General features: G+C 44.6%; 1 long non-coding RNA gene across 2 annotated transcripts in view; it reads left to right on the forward strand.

The window, feature by feature from the left end:
- Positions 1 to 21,103, forward strand: part of LOC114117499 (uncharacterized) — a 59,482-nt gene extending 38,379 nt beyond the window's left edge. For both annotated transcript variants that reach the window (XR_009595909.1, XR_006055865.2), the window contains 5 exons: positions 10,212 to 11,879; positions 13,017 to 13,179; positions 16,677 to 17,066; positions 18,610 to 18,802; positions 20,782 to 21,103. This is a non-coding gene — a long non-coding RNA (uncharacterized LOC114117499). The remainder of the gene's footprint in view (positions 1 to 10,211; positions 11,880 to 13,016; positions 13,180 to 16,676; positions 17,067 to 18,609; positions 18,803 to 20,781) is intronic.
- The last annotated feature ends 1,165 nt before the right edge of the window (positions 21,104 to 22,268 follow it).

Here is a 22,268-nt window from a genome sequence, read left to right on the forward strand (position 1 = left end):
CACTGGAGTGGGTTGCCATTTCCCTCTCCAGTGCATGAAAGTGAAAAGTGAAAGTAAAGTCAATCAGGCGTGTCTGACCCTCAGAGACCCCATGGACTGCAGCCTTCCAGGCTCCTCCGTCCATGGGATTTTCCAGGCAAGAGTACTGGAGAGAGAATTCTCTGTCGATCTAGGCCTGAAAGACCTGTCATAAAACCAGATGAAAAGCCCTTCTCTATTTATCCTGCTGAAGTCAGAACAAATCGTTAATAACACTTAAACATAGATCATGGGGCCTGGGCAAGTATACATTGAAATTACCTGCAAGAAATTCTTGGGGGGTACTTTCATTTATCTTGGGATTTTTCCTTCGTTGTGATTGTTTAAATATCTCCCCTCCCCCACCTTCCCAAACACCCCTATGCCAGTTGTTTACTGAGCTAAATTGAACAACTATTTCTTATGTGCCAGACAATTTGGGGAAAAATAGAAATTTTCTTTTGGGAAAATGTTCTTTGTTAAAAATTAAAAAGCAGAAAAAATAAGAGCACAGTTCATGTAGCTTTCAACATGAGTAGATATTCTGATGCTCAGTTCAGTTCAGTTCAGTCACTCCGTCGTGCCCGACTCTTTGCGACCCCATGAATCGCAGCACGCCAGGCCTCCCTGTCCATCACCAACTCAGACTCAGGCATGTTTAATAATCATGCAAGAAGTATTACAGATTAAAGAGCAAGACTATTTAATAAACATTTCTTGGGCACCTCCTGTGTGTCTGGCACTAAGTTCAGTTCAGGGAAATAAAATATGAATCAAAAAAGGTCATTGCTTCCAAGGAACCTAATCCCTAGTGAGAGTCAAAGATATTTGTACAATAAATTATGATACAAACAGAATAAAATATATGATAAAAAATAAACTGAAAGTGTTCATAGAATATTCACCAAGATTTTTTCTTTTTTTTCCATGCAGTCATGTCTGATTCTTTGTGACCCCATGGACAGTCCATGGAATTCTCCAGGCCAGAATACTGGAGTAGGTAGGGAATCTTCCCAACCCAGGGATCAAACCCAGGTCTTCCACTTTGCAAGCAGATTCTTTATCAGCTGAGCCACATGGGAAGCCCAAGAATACTGGAGTGGGTAGCCTATCCCTTCTCTAGGGGATCTTCCAGACCAAGGAATTGAAAGTCATCTCTCAAAGATACTATGGGACCAACTCATTTTTATTTCGCTGTAAATAACAAGGTAAAAATTGAGCATTTATTCTGTATTTTCTGTATAAAGCAGAGTCTCCTGCATTACAGGAGGTCAATTCCTTACCAACTGAGCAATGAGGGAAGCTCTATCACCAGGATAGACTATACATATTCTGAGTCATACAAACACTTCACTTCAGGTGAAAGAATAAACTTGGATCTGTTACAACAACTGATTGCTATAAGAAAAACTAGTTCCTCACTGACATCAAAAGGTGTTATGTCATTAAAAACTTTGGTATGAATACAGTGATAAAATTAAAAACAGAAAAATTAAGATCTAAAAGAAAGTACTTAAGGATTCCAAGGCTAAAGTGTATGTGTGTTTTGTGAGTCAATCAACTTCCAAAGAAGTCTATCAATAATAGATAAAAACATCATCTGATGTTTTTGCTGATGTTTTGATGATGACATTTATGTAAATCTACAGTTATATATGTGAAGTTAATAAATTTTTTTTAACAAATATTGATTAAAAATAAAGTTGATACCAGCAATGTTGCACAGGAATGTAGAAGCTGGAAGAAATAATTTTGGTCAGGGAAATCAGAGAAGACTTCCTGGAAGAGGTGGCTTTTATACCATCCCTTGAAAGATGAGCAGGACTTTGGTAGACTGAGGATGGGAAAGAAGTGTATTCCAAGCTAAGACACAGGCAAAACTAGAAGCCCAGAAGTGTGATCATTTTGTAATCTTGTGTATTTGGAGTGTGGGGCTGGGGTTGAATGTGGATGGTGTGGATCTAGGAATGTAAAATTCTACTTTGCAGAAAAAGTGCCTAGTGGCAGGGGCTCAATAATTGCTTATTGAGGGAAAACAGGCAGGAAGGCTGGAAAGGAAGAAAGAATAAAGGGGGAAAAAGGGGTCAAGGTCTGGCAAATAGATGTTTACTGTGGCTTATGAGAACCAAGAAGTAAATCAGGACATGCCACAGCAGCGGCCCTCTTTCCACCTCCCCAGTTCTTCCCATTTAAACACAAATGCTTTCTTGCTTTTCGCTGTGCTGGGTCTTTGTGGCCACACAGGCTTCTCTCTAGCTGCGGCAAGTGGGGCTCCTCTCTAGCTGCTGTGGTGGGCTCCTCACTGCGGCGGTCTCTCTTGCTTTGGAGCATGGGCTGTAGGGCACGTGGGCTTCAGTAGCTGTGGCGCATGAGACTAGTTGCCTGGCAGCATGTGAAATCTTCCTGGGAGAGGAGTCAAACCTGTGTCCCCTGCATGGGCAGGCAGAGTCTTAACCACTGGACCACCAGGGAAGTCCTCCCTTCTTATTCCAGTTGTATTGGAAGCATAAAATGGAAATAGCAAAATATTATCCCTTCTTCTTCCCCCCCTTGACTGTCTGGAAAGAGTCTTTAATAACTAAAACTATAGTAAATGTTCTGTTGTTTGGATGTACAGTTTATCTCTCCATTCCCCTACTAGAGGGCATCTTGATTTCTTTCAAGTTTTGAAAATTATGAGTAAAAGTAGTATAACCATTCATGTTCAGGTTTTTGTGTGGACATAAAAGTTCAGCCCCTCTGGGTAAATACCAAGGAGTTGGATTGTATTGTAAGAGGATGTTAAGCTTTGTAAGAAACTTCCAACTGACTTCTGAAGTGTCTATACTATTTTGCATTTTCACCAGCAATGAATGATAGCTACTGTTGCTCTGCATCCTCACCAACATGTCAGCGTTTTGAATTTTGGCCATTCTAATAGGTGTGTAGTGGTATTTCACTATTGTTTTAATTTACAGTTTCCTGATGACATAGGGTGCTGAACAATTTTTCATGTATTTATTTACTGTGTATCTGTCTTTGGTAAGCTATATGTTCAAGTCTTTTATCCTTTTTAAAGTTGAGGTTTTTGTAATTGTCGACTTTTAAGAATTCTTTATATATTTTGGATAATAGTCATTCATCAGAGATGTCTTTTACAAATACATTATCCCAGTCTATAGATAGTCTTCTTTTTCTTTTGACAGTGTTTTTCTCAGAGCAGTTTTTAATTTTAATGAGGTCCTGCTAACCAATTATTTATTTCATGGATTGGGCTTTTGGTGTTATATCTAAAAAATCATCAGCTTATCCAGAGTTATTTAGATTTTCTCCTACTTTTATGATTTTGCATTTTAAGTATAGATTTGTGCATAGAAAACAGACTTATGGTTGCCCAAGGGGGAGAGGGGTGATGGATTGGAAGTTTGGGGGTAGCAGATGCAAATTATTATATGTAGAATGGATAAGCAAGAAGTTTCTACTGTAGAGCATAGGGAATTATATTCAATACCACATGATAAACCATACTAGAGGATAATATGAAAATGAATGTATATTTATGTATAATTGAGTCACTTTGCTATACAATAGAAATTAACACAAAGTTGTAAATCAACTGTACTTCAATGAAAAACAAACAGAGGTGTATGATCCATTTGAATTAATTTTTGTGAAGAGTGTCAGGGTGTGACAGAGATCTAGAGTCACATTTTTGCACTTGAATGTCCAATTTTTCTAGCAACATTTGTTGAAAAGATTATGTTTGTCTGATTGTACTGCTCATTACATGAATGTGGGTCTACTTCTGGGCTCTCAGTTCTGTCCCAGTGATCTATTTGTCTGTTCTTTCACCAAACTACTCTGCCTTGATTATTGTAGCTTTATACTATGTCTTGAATTCAAGTGGCTACCATCCTTCAACTTTGTTCTCCTTCAGTATTTGGTTGGCTATTCTGAATCCTTTGCTTCTCCATACAAAGTTTAGAATCAAGTTGTCAATATCCATAAGATAACTCTCTGAGATTTTTATTGGGATTGCATTCAGTCTTTAGACCAAGTTGGGAAGAATAGACATCTTGACAGCATTGAGTCTTTTTGTTCATGAACATGGAATATTTCTCCAGTTATTTAGTTATTCTTTGGCCTGTTTAATCAGAGTTTTGTAGTTTTTTCAAATAGATTTTGTATGTATTGCTCTATTTATACCTAAATATTTCATTTTTAGATGCTAATATAAATGGTATTGTGTTTTACAATTCAAATTTGATTTGTTCATTACTGGTACGTAGAAACTGACTTTTATATATCAATCTTTCACCTTTCGGCTTTGCTGTAACTATTTGTTAGTCTCGGGAATTTGTTGTTGTTGACTCCTTTGGAATCTATCGACAATCCTGTCATCTACAAAGACTGTTGTTTTCCTTTCCTGTCCAGTCCGTACACCTTTTGTTTCTCTTTCTTGTCTTATTGCACTGGCCAGAATTCTAGTATGATGTTGGAAAGGAGTGATGAGGGGGGATACCCTTTTCTTGTCTCTGGTGGAGCCATTTTTAAGATTTCATTTTTATACTGTTCATTGCAAATGTATAGAAATACTCTTGATTTTTGTATACTGGTCTTGTATCCTGACCACTCCATATGCAGTCTTCACATTTATCATTTTAATGGTTGCACACAATTTCATCAAGTAATATCCTATAATTTCCTTAATCTTCTCAACCAGTTAGATTTATATGCTGTTTAGCAGGTCTTCGTGTTCATAAACACTCCTGCTGGAAATAATTTTGCACATTCAACTATGTTCTTTGAAATTATTTCAGTAGACTAAGGGGTTAAAGGGAATGATATTTTGTATGGTTCAATATTTTTATTGCCAAATTGGCCTTCAGTGGAGTGTTAAAGCCTGAAGCTGATGCATACGTGTACTTATTACCTACAGCTCCTCTAGCGTCTCATGACAGCTTATCCAGTCTACCGCAGTACAGTTGTTTTGTGAGGTCACCAAAATACGAAGAAGTTAGAAGGAACAGATGGCCATTTGGCATGTTGGTGTCCTGTTCTGTGTTGGGTCGCTTTGACTTCCTTTAACTGTTGCCATTAATTCTCTTGTAGACGTGCACAAGGCTACTGACTTGGTGAGAAAGGTGGGTATAAGTCTTTGGGAATCACCATCACTCCCATCAGAGCTAGAAACACATCTTGGAGCACCCGCCCCATTGATGGTAGATCGGTATCATCCTCTGCGTTGCACAAAGCAAATGACTGTCATGAAAATCACCAACATGGATGGTGCTTATCCCTTGCTCGCTGTGTACAGGGAACTGTGTTATGCCCCTAACATCTCCTTTAGTCTTCACAACCCTGTGAAGTAGGTAATGTTAGTATTCCCATTTCATAGATGAGTTAACTAAGTCTTTGAGAGAGTAAATAACCATTCAAGGTCTCTCCAGTAATAAGTATTGAACCAAGGGTTGAAAGTAGGTTTGTGTGGTCAGCGTCCATGCACTAAAGCATCATGACGTATCTGAGGAACTGAAAGACTGTGCTTTGCAGAGATAATAGCAATAGTTTTATAAAGATACTAACATGGCAAATCATTTGCTCCACCTCAAAACTAGCTATGAGACATCACAGCACTGCAATGAAATGTTTAACCACCAAGTAAACAGCTTCAGACCAGCAGACGAAATCATTTGATTGTCCAATTAACTTTCAGGGAAACTGGCCAGGTCTGCCTATGCTCCACTCTGGCCATACGAGCTGGCCTTTCTGTTCACAAGTCCTGCACCTGTTTGGTATAATTCTACTTTCAAACCCTTCCTTTGCTTGTGCCAGCTTCCTCACAGATGTGGAAATAGCAGCTTTCTGGTAGGCTCCAAAACCTCCTGTTTTTCATATAAGATGTGGAAATGATAAGACCATGCAAAAAAGTTAGTGAAACTAGTGCTGAAATTTAGTAATGTTTCTAAAAACAGAGCTCCAAAAGATTTAATATTATAAGTCACTGTGATCCCCAGAGAAACAGCAATGGGGGTGGAGGTGTCTTCCAGTAAATGTGAAAGTGTTTTTTTCTTATCCGCTCAAGAGCATTTTTCTTCGTCATGTGGGGTCACCTGGCATTTTTTCAAAGGACACAGTTAGTGCTAGTGAATTCAGATGACAGTGAAGTTGTGGTGGGGGGGGGACCCTGGGGCAGTGTCGGCAGGAACTTAGGGTCAGGTCCTGACTCTGTTGGGCGACCTTGGACAGATCATGAGCCTCTGGGTTTAGTTTGCTTGTATGTGAAATAGGAGGTCACAATACCTTGCATCACAGAACTGCTGTGAAAAATAGCTCTAAGTGAGATACTATTTGGAAAAGAACTTTGGAAATAACAGAATTACCCAAATGCCAAGTTGCGGTTGCACCACCCACTTTTAGCTTGTTTGAGTTGAGAGTGATTCAGTCAGCTGAAGTGCCAGGGCCAAAGATGCTGTGTTTAATTTGATTTTCTGATATTTTCCAAGATTCAGTTAAAAGTCCTCACTGACACAAACCTTCTTAGAGGTTTTTCCAAGCTTCACGTGGCCTCTTGCTTGTTTTATCCCTCTCCAGCACGCTGAACGAACTTCCTCTTCCGTTAACGTGGCGTCTACCAGGCTTCTCTTTCATAAAGTTTCAAATTTCTCCTTTCTGATTAAAAAGTAATTTGAGGGGAGACACTTTGAGATTGCATAAGCATCCTGTTCCTATCAGGCCTTAACCGTTTGTTTTAATGGATTCTGATTGCCTTGTTCTTTCTACATCCCTTGGTGACTCTACTGTAAGAAAGGGCTTTCTCTTTCCACATTTATTATTATTATTTTTTTAATTGTGTGTGTATGCTCAGTTGTGTCTAACTCTTTGCGGCCCCATGGACTGCAGCCTGCCAGGCTCCTCTGCCTGTCAGGCTTTTCTGTCCTTGGAACTTCCCAGACAAGAATACTGGAGTGGGTTGCCGCTTCCTACTCTAGGGGATCTTCCCAACCCAGAGATGGAACCCACGTCTCTGGCGTCTCCTGCATTGTCAGGCGGATTCTTTACCAGGAGTGCTACTTGGCAAGCCCTATTTTCTTTATGAACCCATGGATTCTCATTCAGTGCAATGAGGCATAATCTATTATTATCATTACTTTGGTGGTCAGTTGTCACCACTTTGACCAGAGGCAGGGGGTTAAGGGTAGCCAGGATTGTTCTAATCAGGTATGGTGGGATGTTCAGATATGAAAATGACCATCATGAAAGGAGACCTGTGTCTTCCTCATGGATGCTCACGAGCCCATGTGGGGAAGCACCGTACAGGGCCAGTCAGGAGACAGAGGAAGTGGGGGGAGAGTGTGGGAGCCTTTATTATCATTTCCACAGGAAGGAATGGGTGAGGTGCGGTGCATAGGCTCAGGATGGGCTGGTTTCACCCTTTCAGCAGGCTCTGAGCCCCAGATACTGCCCCTCCTTGTCGAGAGCCTGGCCTCGGGGTGATTCAGGCAGGAAAATAGGGACTCTGACTCTGAGAGCCCAATAGAGGATGTGGTTGGGGTAAGGGCTCCAGAATGGTTGATCTGCATGAAAAACAGGCTCTGGAGGAGTTATTGACTATCTCTAGGAATTAGCTAACCCTGGGAGGGGCAGTCCCTCCAGATTCAGCAAGGCCACAGATGTCAGAGCACCAACTACAGAAACAAGGAGACAGGGCTCTTACAGGGAATCCCAAGCTAGCGTCTATATCCTTTCAACATATCCCTGCCGTTCTCTTGAGTTGTCCTTATTTTCTGGCACAAGAAGTCTGCCCTTCTTGTTTTGATATGAAGGTCCATTTTGTCTGGCTTGTGAGCTTAGAATTGTTTTAACTTTCAAAAATCCGAAAGGAGAAAAAACAACAACCTTAATTTCAAGTTCCTGTTGTTGTGTCTCTCAGTTGTGCCCAACTCTTCGCAACACCATGGACTGCAGCACACCAGGCTTCCCTGTCCTCCACGATCTCCTGGAGTTTGCTCAGACTCATTGAGTCGGTGATGCCATCCAACCATCTCAAGCTCCTTAAGGATTTCTAAATCCTGGCAACTGTGGGTTGGAAGCAGGCGGTCTTGTCTCCTCTGAGGATGTGAGTCTCAGACGCCAGAGAAAAGATCTAGGAAAAACTGTGGGAGCATTAAGTCTCTATGATCCTGCGTTCTCCTCATGGGTCGCCTCCTCATTTCATCTGTAGGGCATCTTAGGGAGCAAAGCGATTCTACTCCACTGGGTCTGGACCTAGTCTTTTCTTGGGAGTTTGGGCAAAGTCCTATTTAGGTCTGGAGATGTTGACCTACTGGATAGGACACTGGTTCATTAGACTGTGTTTGTGGGGAGCCCTCAAAGCGGGGAAGCAAATATAATATATTAACACATGTATATGGAATCTAGAAAGATGGTACTGATGAACCTGGCTGCAAGGGCTGCCATGGAGACACAGACATAGAGACCAGACTTGTGGAACATGGCAGGGGTAGCGGGGAGGAAGGAGCGGGCGGGATGTGTGGAGAGAGTAACGTGGAAACATTCATTACCATATGTAAAATAGATAGCCAGTGGGAATTTGCTGTGTGACTCAAGGAACTCAAACCTGGGCTCTGTAACAATCTAGAGGGGTGGGATGGGGAGGGAGGTGGGAGGGAGGTTCAAGAGGGAGGGGACATATGTATACCTATGGCTGATTCATGCTGATGCTTGGCAGAAACCACCACAATATTGTAGGACAATTATCCTTCAATTAAAAATGAATAAATTAAATTATATATTTTAAAAAGGAGAGAGGGGGGAACCAGTACTGAGATCTAATGTGAAAACGACAGCCATCGAGCTAGACCCGAGATCACATCAATTATGGGCGAACAGCCTGACTTCTTGTTCCTCCGAGTGTGGAGCACAGACCAGCAACCTTGGCACCATCCGGAAACTTGGTAGAAATGCAGACTTTTGGGCTCTGCCCCAGACTTGCTGAATCAGAATCCTCATTTGAACATGATCCTGAAGGTTCCTGGGTGACTTACAGTTTGAGGAACACTGCTCCAACAGCCCAACTACTGATCTGGAGCTTTGGGAGTGACAGGAGAGTGAGTCTGTTCTGAAAACCGGGTGAAGAAACCCAGCAGAACCTTTGAATCTTTCCACCTGACTTCAGAAGGGTCACCAGCACCAAGAGCAGAGGAAGAATGGAGGGGAAATGAATCATCATTCTATGTTGTGTGGAGTCTGTTCAAGGTGCTGGGCACTTTGTTTTCTTAAAATAGATTCCTATAAAACCACATACAATCCTGTTCATAAAAGCATGTGGGGATAAGATTAGTGCTCTTAGATAACAGACCCCAGAGAGCTCCCTGCCCCTGCCACCACTTGAAGACACAGCAGAAGATGCCGTCTAGGAACCAGGAAGCTGGTCCTTGCTAGACCCTCAATCTGCTGATGCATTGACCTCGGACTTCCCACCCCTGAGGACCGTGAGAAACAGATGCTTGTTTAAGGCTCCAGTTTGCCGTTCTTTTGTTATAACAGCCCAAGGTAGATTGCACATCTCACCTACAACACAGTCGTGTTTCTGGAAGCCAGTGGTGGTGGCCATTGAGGCAGGAACTCCTCCCTGGGCCTCACCCATGTACAGTGGGGAAGATGTCTGTAAAATCAAACCACCTCTCTCTTCTTCCAGATGAAAGTTTCTCAGTCATGTCTGACTCTTTGCCACCCCATGGACTGTAGCCCACCAGGCTCCTCTGTCCATGGAATTCTCCAGCGAGAATACTAGAGTGGGCTGCCATGCCCTTCTCCAGGGCATCTTCCCAACCCATGGACGAAACCTAGATCTCCCACATTGCAGGCAGATTCTTTACTGTTTGAGCCACCAGGGAAGCCCTTCTCCCAGAGCCTTAGGACAAATCGTGCCTTTGGGGCCAGACGATGGACATCCTCACCAGGCGATCTGGCCCTAAGGAAGCTTGGTGAGGGATTAACTTTTGCAATCTTCTTCTCATTTGTCTAGACTGAGATCCCTTTTAACAATTGGCTTACCCAACCCAAGTATAATTTATATGAGTCAGAAAAACCCTCTGTGTCCCCCCAACTCATCAAGTACACCTGCTTTGCAAAAACAGCTTCGCCATTCTTAGGTTGTGGAGATTCCATCTTTCCTGCTAAACCCACGTTTGTCTCACTCTCCCCAACAGGGCCTGCCTCCCCGTGCTATGCCATCTGCTCCCACCTGCCAGCCTCACAGGATGCTGCCCCCTCTGCAGCACACATGGCCCAGTTCCGCCAGCCTGTGGTTTCCCATCCCTACCCAAGAGAAAAAGGAACAGGTCCGGCAGACGACACTTCACCCCACATCCACTTGGTCTGTTCTGTCCAGTGGGCTTTCCACAAAACTTCAGCTTGTTTTTCTTTCAGTTTCCCTGTCTGCCAGCCAGGGCTCCTTCATGACCTTGTAGCATGGATTCCTGCTCGTCTCAATGGGTCTTTGTGAAACACAATACAGAACAAGAATTCTTTCATTTATCCTGCATTCTTTCTCTGGTTTTAGCACTCGTGAACTTTCTGAAGCCAGATGGATTTCTTTACCTGATTGTCAGAAATGGAAACGTCTGGGTGGACCCGGGTGCTCTTGTTAGTTTTTGAAACTCGAGTGAATTCCAGTGTGCTGCCGCCTTCCTGGCTCTGATGGCAGCAAGGACTCTTATCTGGATTCCAGGGGCCATGAAAGCAGAGATGGATCTAGAAGGTAGAAGGATGGTCTAGGGAGTTACGAAAAGCAGACATCCTGGAGCAGGGATACAGGTGGGGCATGGAGCCCGTGGAGCCTGGGCCTTGAGCTCTGGGTAGGCGGTGGAGGGGGAAACATCTGCCCTGGCTGCCCCAGGGGTCTTTCTCAGCTGGGGAGGGAGCAGGTGGTTCCCTGGGGCCTGAGCTGGAGGGAAGGTAAGTTCAGGTTTGTGGGGAGTGCTAGGGGACTCCCCTGGGGACCGCACTCAAAGCTGGCTGCTGCTTTGTTATTTTCACTCATTGGTTTTGTTTTAGATTCCACCGAATAGAAACAGACTCACAGATGCAGAGAACAAACTATTGGTTTTTCCAGGGGAGGCGGGGAAAGGGGCTGATCAGGGAGGGGGATTTAGAGGTACAAGCTGCTGTGCTGTGCTTTGCTTAGTCACTCAGTCGTGTCTGACTCTTTGTGACCCCATGGACTGTAGCCCACCAGGCTCCTCTGTTTGAGGGAATTCTCCAGGCAAGAATACTGGAGTGGGTTGTCATGCCCTCCTACAAACTACTAGGTATAAAATAAATAAGTAACAAACATGTAGTGTACAACACAGAGAATATAGCCAATATTGTATAATTTTGTAAAATGTAATAAAATTTTATTTGAGGCATATAATCTATAAAAATATCAAATCGCTATGTTGTATGCTTGAAGCTATGTAACATTATAAATCAACTAGGCTTCAATTAAAAAATAGGAAAAACTGGTTGTTGCTGGGAACCAGGCCTGATGCCAAGGGTGCCTTGAGAGGGGTCCCTGCAGCCTGTGGGACCCTTGCAGAGAAGGGGCTCCTCCTGGGAGTACATGTGGCAGGGGACACAGCCCAGAAGACCCCTGAGGGCTGAGGGCTGGGAATACCAGTTGTGACAGGAGCTAATCAGACCCAGAGCCCCTGTTTGATAATAGGGCATTTGTTAAAAACTCTTTTTCTATCTCAAAATGAATGGTTAATAGAACCTCCTTCACTCGAAGCTCATTTTTACATCTACATGATGGATGATACCATGGATGGGTGATTCCAATGCCCCTCTGCTCAAAGCCACCAGGAATTCACCTGCTTCAGTGTGGATGGACAGAGGTATGTAGTGTGGGTGACCCATTGACTGTAGTGTAGACTCAACGTGATGAATGAGATTTTACAAAATTGTCAACAACTCTTAGCAAAGTAACAAATAGCACAGAAAACTATCTTCCTTTGATTAGCAACAAAATGTACTAGAACATCCAGTGCATTTGTAATCATGTGGAAAATGCTCGCATTTGTGTGTGAAATGGAATTATGTTCCGGGCTGGGCAATGCTGGGTTTGTCAGCTTCGTGAATGTTCAGTTATTTGACAACCATACAGGGCCATGGGGTGATTTTCATGTTGAGGGGCTGAACAGAGCAAAATAGTGTCTGGTACCCAAGACCATCATACTTCATCACTGCTTCCCCTGTTGTTATGACAACCCCACCATCCCACCGCAGGGAGTAGGGGAGAGAGGGGCCATACTTTGTTGATCAGCTCCAGGAACCAAGCTATAGGTGTAGTGGTTTACATACATCTTTTAATAGAGATAAATTTGATGAATAATGTTATGTAAGTTACAGGTGTACACTATAACAATTCACAAAATTTAAAGGTTATACTTTTTATTATTGTTGTTGTTTAGTTGCTAAGTTATATCTCTTTTATGACTCCATGGGCTGTAGCCCGCCAGGCTCCTCTGTCCATGGAATTTTCCAGGCAAGAATACTGGAGTAGATTGTCATTTCTTTCTTCAGGGGTTCTTCCCGACCCAAGGATTGAATCTGCATCTCTTGCATTTGCAGGCAGGTTCTTTACCACTGAGTCACCAGAGAAATTCCTTTTACATTTATTAAGAAATATTGACTATATTCCCTGTGCTGTACAATAGAGCCTCGTAACTTATCTGTTTTAAACTGTAGTAGTTGGTCCTTCGTAATCCTTCCCCTATTGTGCCCCTCCCGCTTCCCCTCTTTCCGATTGTAATCTCTTTTTGTTCTCTGTATTTTTAAGTCTGTTTCTTTTTTGTTATATTCATTAGTGTTTCTTTATTCAAGCCTTGAAACACCTTTAATTGGGGTGTATTCTAACAGTGGTTTTACAAATGGAGAAAGCGAGGTTCAGAGGGGGCAGGTAACTTGCTTAAACTCACACAGCCAGAGAGTAGAGGAGCCTGAATGTGAGTTAAGTCTGTTTCAATTCACAGCTGAACATGAACAAAAAGGTGCAAACAGTGAAGACAAAGAGGCAGAAGACCTATCTGGTCAGATCTCCCATGGAAGCTCAATGAAAAGGAAAGGGTGTTTGTTCCTTTACAGTTTTGGGCGTGGCTTAGGAGTTGCTTTGCCCGGAGATGTGGAATTAACCAGGTGAGTTCTTGGGATTCATCCCAACTCTATGAATTCTTTTGTTATGAAAGCTCCTTTGTTTTTTAAAAAAGAAATTTCAACAGTGAACACTTTGGATTGTCAAGTACACTTTTTTTTTCTGAATTGCATATTCAGTTTAGTTCAGTCGCTCAGTCGTGTCCGACTCTTTGTGACCCCATGAATTGCAGCACACCAGGCCCCCCTGTCCATCACCATGTCCTGGAGTTCACCCAAACCCACGTCCATTGAGTCAGTGATGCCATCCAGCCATCTCATCCTCTGTCGTCCCCTTTTCCTCCTGCCCCCAATCCCTCCCAGCATCAGAGTATTTTCCAATGAGTCAACTCTTTGCATGAGGTGGCCAAAGTACTGGAGTTTCAGCTTTAGCATCATTCCTTCCAAAAGAACACCCAGGGCTGATCTCCTTTAGAATGGACTGGTTGGATCTCCTTGCAGTCCAAAGGACTCGCAAGAGTCTTCTCCAACACCACAGTTCAAAAGCATCAATTCTTCGGCACTCAGCTTTCTTCACAGTCCAACTTTCACATCCATACATGACTACTGGAAAACCATAGCCTTGACTAGACAGACCTTTGTAGGCAAAGTAATGTCTTCGCTTTTGAATGTGCTATCTAGGTTGGTCATAACTTTCCTTCCAAGGAGTAAGCATCTTTTAATTTCATGGCTGCAATCACCATCTGCAGTCATTTTGGAGCTTCCCCAAAATAAAGTCTGACACTGTTTCCACTGTTTCCCCATCTATGTCCCATGAAGTGATGGGACCAGATGCCATGATCTTCGTTTTCTGAATGTTGAGCTTTAAGCCAACTTTTTCACTCTCCTCTTTCACTTTCATGAAGAGGCTTTTAGTTCCTCTTCACTTAGTAAGGTTTTAAGTGGGCAAACCATCAGGAGGACATTCATCCCTGAAACCGGAAGTTTGTCCTTTGTATCTTTGGCCCTGGTTTTACCAGGTTCCATCACTGCGGCTGAGGAGCTGGCTGGCCTCAGGGGTGGCTGACCTTGAATGTGAGGACTGCTTCTTTCTTTGGGATATTGGTTCCAAGAGGCTTCTGGCCTCGGTGCTTTGTTCAGCACTCAGGTCTCTCTGGGGAAGTGGACCCAGGTGGTTCCAACCTAAGCTACTACACTACAAGCCTGCACTGGCGCAGAAACCCTTGGGGTCCAGCAATCCACACCCATCACAGCAGAGATGTGGCCTCATTTAAGGACCCGTGATGCCCATGGTGGCTCCGCTGCAGTCAGCGCAGTTCACCCAATACCTCCAACACCTTCTCTTCGTCAGGCCCCAGACCCTGACAGTGCCCAGAGGAGCAGCCAGGCCAGGGGAGGAGACACCCACGCAAGGCTCCCCCACAAGCGTGCGGCTCCAGGAAGTGTCACTGACTTACAGATAGTAGGTCCAAAGGGCTAGGAGCTGCTAGGCAAGTGCGGAACAGTCAAAATGAACACTGCATTGAAATCTATCAGCAAACACCATTCGGGTTACAAAACTGAATTTGCCCCGCTTTTCTGGAGTATATATATTCAAGGAATTTTAGAACTTAAGAGACTTAAGAAATCACCTATTGCATCGGCATGTATTGCTTAAAATGAGGCATCCATATTGGTGCTGTGACTGTGAACTAGCAAAAATGTATCCCAGGTAAGCTGTAGATCTGGTGTGGTTTCAGAATTCTAGGTAGAATTTGAATGGGATTTTTGTTGAGTGGTTGGTCATATATTACACGCAAGAATTCCTTGTCTTAGTTTTTTTCTTCACATTTTACCTGTATGCTCTTATGATGCTGTATTTTAACACATTGACTAGAGATGTATCAATACATTTTTAGAGAGTGATACAGTTAACATCACTGTCTGAAGGTGTTAGAGATTAAAACTGATCTAAGATTCATTATATAACTTAATGATTGTCGTTACCATTCACATTTTGCTCTGTTGGGTTTTTGTTCCAACCTTGTGTATATTATAAACACAAGCTTATTGCCATAAAAGTTTCAAAAATGATACATCACAAAATTTTGAGTGAAGAAGAATTTTTTGGTGAATTTTAAGCAGATACTTTCTCTAATTGTCTGAGCGACCTATATACTAGTGTCTCAAAAGATGATAGCTCTTCAGAATATAGTTCTGATTCAGACAATGTGAATATTAGACCAACAAAAAGACAAAAACCTTAGTGACTGATTCTGATACAGACAGTGAAAATGAAACAGTGATGGAGATGACTTTACAGATGTGGCAGTAACTATTTAATATAATAACCTACAAGTGTTGGTGAAATATCTAATTTTTGGCCAGCCAAAATAAAAACCGCCTGCCACAGGCCTTATTTTCTGCCAAACACCCTTTGTCAATAATGAGTTAAAAAGTGATGTTTACTTTGAAATCTTGAATCTGGTCCTTTTGAGTTTCTAATGGGCTCAACTTACTAATCATGCATTGGAGAAGGAAATGGCAACCCACTCCAGTGTTCTTGCCTGGAGAATCCCAGGTACAGGAGAGCCTGGTGGGCTGCCGTCTATGGGGTCGCACAGAGTGGCAAGACTGAAGCGACTTAGCAGCAGCAGCAACAACAGCAGCAGCAGCAGCAACTTACTAAAGCGGATCACTTTGCTTTCCTAGGCTGCCATCTACAGGCCAGTTAGGGTAATAACACACATACCTCAGCGGAGAAGCTGGAGAGGAGGAAGCGGTTGCAGGGAGAGCAAAAATAATTGATTCTTCTTTTTCTAAGGGATGCATACACATATCGTGTTTGTGTCTCTACACATATTTCGATTCTGGTGTTGAAAGTCTAAATGGTCTTTCTATGCTCTTCTCTGGCTTCCTCACTTTAACATAACAGGAAGTCCCATTTGTCTCCAGTCCTGGAACCTTATTTAATTCATTAACTAAAATAATATAAAGACAATCAGCTTCTGGGGACACAGCCTGGCCTCAGGAACCCAGAATGCAATATTGTAGGCGGCTTCATCTCTGGCCGCCTGCCCCTACGGCCCTCCGCTGAAGGGGAGAAGGGGTCCCTTTGCATAATCTCAAACACTTAAAGTTGGAGGGGGCTTTAGTGATTGTCTAGCAGTGATTCTGGTCTTCCCAGATGACTCCGATAAAGAAGCTGCCTGCCAAGGCAGAAGACATGGGTTCAATCCCTGGGTTGGAAAGAGCCTCTGAAGAAGGAAATGGCTACTCTCTCCAGTAATCTTGCTTGGAAAATCCCATGGACAGAGGAGCCTGGCAGGCTACACACAGTCCATGGACACAACTTAGTGACTGAACAATAAACCAGTGATTCTAGCCTAGAAAACTAGCTTACTGTGGCCAGAATTGCTCCAGAACTGTAATTCTTGATGGTTGATCTTTTCCCCAAGTCCTGGGGGAAAAAAAAATAATGAGTAGAATGTTCTCAACTTACAGTCTTCTCCCATGCAGTCTTCTTAAATCTTTTTATCTACTGCCCGTGTCTAACTGAACAGGCAACAAGACCTGAGATGGAGACTCTGCGGGTGGAAGAACAGGGGTCAGCAGCTGCTCTCTTCCTCCTCCCCCCAAAACTCAAATAAAACACAGAGATTTCAACCAGTCTAATAAGACTACGGAGATAAGATCTACTTTTCCTTTTTTTTTTTTTTTGCTTGAATTTTAAAACAACTTCTTATGATAAAATGAAATCTATCAGAACTCCTTGAGGAACTCACATGGCTGGCTGCACTTCAGGACTCAGGAGAATCTGTCAGCCCAAACCCCTCATTTCACAGAGGAAGCAGCCCAGGCCCAGAAAGGTGAGGTGAGAGTGCAGAGCAACAGGGCTGGTGACTGGAAGAGCTGGGCCCTTCTCCCATCAGCTCCCGTCACATCCAGTTAAGGTTTGTCTTTGCTATTTTTAAATTGAAGTATAGTTGATTTACAATGTCATGTTAGTTTCAGTTACATAAAATTATACACACACATAAATGGGCTTCCCTGGTGGCTCAGATGGTAAAGAATCTGCCTGCAATGCAGGAGACCTGGGTTTGATCGCTGGGTTGGGAAGGTCCCCTGGAGGAGAGCATGGCAACCCACTCCAGTATTCTTGCTTGGAGAATCCCCATGGACAGAGGAGCCTGGTGGGCTATAGTTTTTGGGGTCGCAAAGAGTCAGATGTGACTGGGGGACTAAGCACACCCTAGCATATATTCAGATTCTTTTCCTTGCAGGTTATTATAAAATATTGAGTAGAGTTCCCTGTGGTCTATAGTAGGTTCTTGTTGGTTTTCTATTTTATATGTAGTAAGGTTTGTATGTTAATCTGATCCTCCTAATTTATCCCTCCCCTACTTTCCCTTTGGTAACCATAAATTTGTTTTCTATGTCTGTGGGTCCATTTGTGCTTTGTAAATGAGTTCATTTGTGTAACTTTTTTTCAGACTCCACATGTAAGTGGTATCATATGATTATTTGTCTTTTTCTGTCTGATTTATTCCCTTAGTATGATAATCTCTGGATCCATTCATGTTGCTGCAAATGGCAATATTTCATTCTTTTTAATAGCACCCCACTCCAGTACTCTCGCCTGGAAAATCCCATCGATGGAGGAGCCTGGTGGGCTGTAGTCCACGGGGTCGCTAAGAGTCGGACACGACTGAGCGACTTCACTTTCACTTTTCACTTTCATGCATTGGAGAAGGAAATGGCAACCCACTCCAGTGTGCTTGCCTGGAGAATCCTAGGGACGGGGAAGCCTGGTGGGCTGCCGTCTGTGGGGTCGCACAGAGTCGAACACGCCTAAAGTGACTTAGCAGCAGTAGCAGCATTCCATTGTACATATGCACCACACCTTCTTTATCTGTTGATGGACGTGAAGGTTGCTTTCATGTCTTGGCTATTGTAAATAGTGCTGCTATGAACATAAGGGTGCGTGTATCTTTTCCAGTTATAGTTTTCTCTGGATATATGCCCAGGAGTGAGGTCTTACGGTAATCTAGTTTTTTTAAGGAACGTGCATGCTGTTCTCTGCAGTGTCTGCACCCATCTGCTTTCTTATCAACAGTGTAGGAGGTTCCCTTTTCTCCTCACCCTCTCCAGCATTTATTACTTGTAGACTTTTTTGGGCAGACTTTTTGATGCACTTAGTTTCTTGTCAGCTCCTCCCTTGTCTCTGTATCCCCTCCCTTCCCTGATTAGCAACTGTGTGAACCTTCCCTTTGGAACTCAGGGAAGGTCAAAGGGTCTCAATGAACTCTTATTTCCTCCAAGCAAGAAGTGGTGGTGCGGGGCAGGGGGAGGGTGGGGGTGCGGGAGACACGGAGAGGATTTCTGCTGGGACGCTCAGAGTCCCGCCTTGTTTCACCCCAGCCCCCACTAGCCTCAGGCTGCCTGGATCACCGCAGGGCTTCCACTTGGCCTCATTTCCATTCTTATTTCCCCCAGGGGTTTGTCTCCTGAGATGCTGACACCAAGGTGGCACTGAATGAGGGAAGATTCTGTGAGGGGATCTGCCCATGAGGAAACATCGGGAAAGGGAAGAGGAGGCAGGGAAAGCCATGAAGCTGCCAAGTACGTCAGCCCCCAGGTGAAGAGGAGAGGCAGGTGGACAGATGCCAGGAGGACACTGGCTCTGAAGGTGCTCATATCTCTGGCAACCCCCTCCCCGTTCCTGTCCTGCAGAGGGGTTCGTGTTTCCCAGACCAGTGTGTGCCTCGGAGCCCTTCTCTGCTTTGTCATTGGTCAGGAGCAGCCTCCAGAATCACAGCGTCAGCACAGACCTGGGTCTCACATTCTGGCAGTGATTCAGATATATAAAAGAACATATATGCCCACTCACGCACAATGGGTATATATATATATATATATATATATATTCTTTTATATAGCTGAAAATGCCCTTGTGGGTTATTATAAAAGATTGAGTTCCTTGTGCCCTACAGTTGGTCAGTTTCACCCTCATGGAATGGGAGTCTGGGAGGCCCCCACTAAGCCACCACCCACATGATCTTGTCCCACCCCGGGACTTTTCTCTGACTTCCATGCCCAAGTCTTCTTCCTATCACAGGTGAGAGGTGATCTCCCTGTGAGGCCTGCACCTGCCGCTTGCTTCACCTGGGTTGATTTCCCTGAAGACTGGCTTGGCTTCTGTCCCCCAGCAAATCCCTTCTCCACCTCCTGTTTCAGGGAGGCTGATCCCGACTCCATGTTTTTAATATGTTTACCTGCATCTCCCATACGTGCACCACTGGGGCCCTTCATCTGCGTGTCCTCCCTTGTTTGTGACAGGCTGCATAACTACTGACTTACTATGTCTGTTTTAATGGCCCCTGTCCCTCCCTGGAATGTCAGCTGCATGAACACAGTGGTCTTGGTTTTGTGTATTAATATAATCCAAGTTCCCCGAACAGTGTCAGCCACATGGGAGACCATAAATTTTGGCTGAATGAGTGTTGCCTCTCACTTGCCCCTTTCTGGATATGTTTCTCTATCAGTTTCCTGTCTCTGCTGTTGGTTGAGCAACACTCACTTCCAAGGCCCCATTATGGGGGCAGGGCTGGTGGCCTCTACCACGCCCCCATGACCCCAGTCCCCTGGGCTTCATGACTTGTTGCCTCCCCATCCCTTATCTTCTCCAGGTGGGTCTGTGTGGCCAGGAGGTCACAGCAGAAGTGATTTCTGAGGGCATTTCCAAGCTTTCAGCATAGAGACATGGCGGCTTCTCTGTGCTGTCCCTCAGATCACCTACCCTGGGGGGTGCCAGTTGCCATGTCATGAAGACACCTAGATGGCTCGGGAGAGGCCCACAGGGAAGGAACTGAGATTTGGGGGTACATGGCCCCAGGAGGGACCCCCCATGTGGGAAAGCAGAGCCCCGGCGGAACTCAAGCCTTCAGAAGATGCGGCTCCAGCCCACACCTGCCCTGTGGGAAGTCCTGAACCTGTGCATCCCTGCTGAACTGCTCTCGGTGCCTGACTTCCAGAAAATGTGGGATGTTATCCATGTCTGGGGTTCTAAGCTGCCAAGTTTTGGTAACTCGCTTGGGCGTCAATAGATAACGAGTATGGTGGTGGTTTAGTCGCTAAGTTGTGTCCAACTCTTGTGACCCCGTGGACTCTAGCCCGCCAGGCTTCTCTGTCCATGGGATTTTCCAGGCAAGGATACTGGAGTGGACTGCCATTTCCTTCTGCAGGGGATCTTCCTGACCCAGGAAGATAAGGAGTATACTGGGTATTAATATCACTCACTCGATTTCAGAGATAATGAACCTGAAACTCATAGAAACTGACCTGCCTAAGTTCCTGCACCACAGATGGAGCAGGCAGGGCTTCACTCTCTGGAAGGGCCAGAGTCCACTTGTCCCCACAAATCACTTTCAGCTCTGCATTTGGTATGTTGGAGGTGAAAGGTCATGGCAGAGGGAGACTAGCGTGGGCTTGTTAATTAGATCAGGAAGATGAGTCGTTGTTCAGTTGCTAAGTCATGTCTACTCTTTGCAACCCTGTGAACTGCAGCACACCAGGCTTCCCTGTCCTTCACTGAACTCATGTCCATTGAGTTGGTGATGCTATCTAACCATCTCATCCTCTGTCTCCCCCTTCTGCTCCTGCCCTCAGTCTTTCCCAGCATCAGGGCCTTTTCTTCGCATCATGTTGCCAAAGTATTGGAGCTTCAGCTTCAACATCAGTCCTTCCAGTGAATATTCAGACGAGGCTCAGCTACAAAAAACCAGAGAGTGGGTCACTAGGTAATGAGACCTCCAGAAGAGCTGAAAAACAGAACCACATGCCTGGTCCATCTGCATCCGTATCCTTTGGCTCAGAATGTCCAGCCCAACGTCTGTCTGAAAAGCGACATCAGGCCAGAGGAATGCGAAAGCTGTCTGCCCCACGAGTTGTACCTCTTTACCCGTCTGTAATAAAGCCAACCTCGCATCCATTTCAACTTGGCCAGGCTTTCAGTCAGGTTTGCGGCTATGTTTGCTTGCAGTAACCAAGGCTTTAAAATCTCGGTGATGCAATCTTGCCCGCTGAACCTCTCATTTTAAAAATGCGTGGATGTGGCAAAGCAATTAAGTCATTTTGTTTCAGCTCCTGATTTGACTTCTCTGCTCCCCCACTGTTTCGCAACATCATTCCACTGAGTTAAAAAGAAACCTGGTCAGAACCGCCTTTTTATTATAACGGCCAGCAGCTCCCCTTTGTTGTGCTTTATCTGTAGGATGGGGGCCAGGGTTTACCGGTTGATCACTGAGAGCTGGCATGCATCACCCCCTCCTCCCCCCAGAGTCTGGGCTCAGCGGGAGGCCACTGGGCCATGGCAACTCCCCAATGACATTATTTCTATTAAATGACAGCCGAGGGTTTATGGGGTGTTTCTGGCCCCAGCTCAGTGGAACCAGCAGGGGTGGGGGCGGGGCTGCTTCCTGTCTCCTCTACCTAGTGGTTCCTGCCTCACCAGGAAAGATCACAAGACTATTTGATGTCGGTTCTTGGAACAGCAGTCAGTTAATTAAAACTGCTGAGTGTTTGAACACATGGAAGGTGAGGGGCACATCACTGCCAGCGCACGCTGGTGTCAGACAGACAGAGGCGCTCAGGGGAGCAGGGGGGTGGAGGAGACAGACACACAGCAACATCTTCTGGACAAATGCCCCTGACTCTCCTCCTGCCAACGAGTCTGTCAACCTGAGAACTAATTGTGGAAACAAAGTGACCAGTTTGATTTCAGCTCTTCATCTTTCCCATCTGAAGGCAGCCCCACGGTGGGGGGAGAGGGGCAAACAGGACATCAGGGGTTCTGAGTGACCTCTGAACTTGGCCATTGTCATGACTAATGCTGTCCCCAAATGCACGTGTGTTAAGGATGTTGGAAATGGAGACACATGGTCACCAAATTGTGTCTTTTTTGAGAGACTCCTCTGTTTGGAGGCCTGCCTTCCTGTGCCAGGCTGACCCCTGCATGTTGTCAGGCCTTGAAGGAGCCAGAAGGGACCAGTATCCTGGTGCTTTCTTAGGTCTTGGGAGGTAATAGGGTTTGTTCTCTGCTTGTTTATGTCACTCAATTCAAAGCTGTTTATTAAGTGGCTCTGGGACCTGCTATC

The sequence above is a fragment of the Ovis aries genome, chromosome 13 (assembly GCF_016772045.2).
Source record: "Ovis aries strain OAR_USU_Benz2616 breed Rambouillet chromosome 13, ARS-UI_Ramb_v3.0, whole genome shotgun sequence".
Taxonomy (NCBI): Eukaryota; Metazoa; Chordata; class Mammalia; order Artiodactyla; family Bovidae; genus Ovis; species Ovis aries.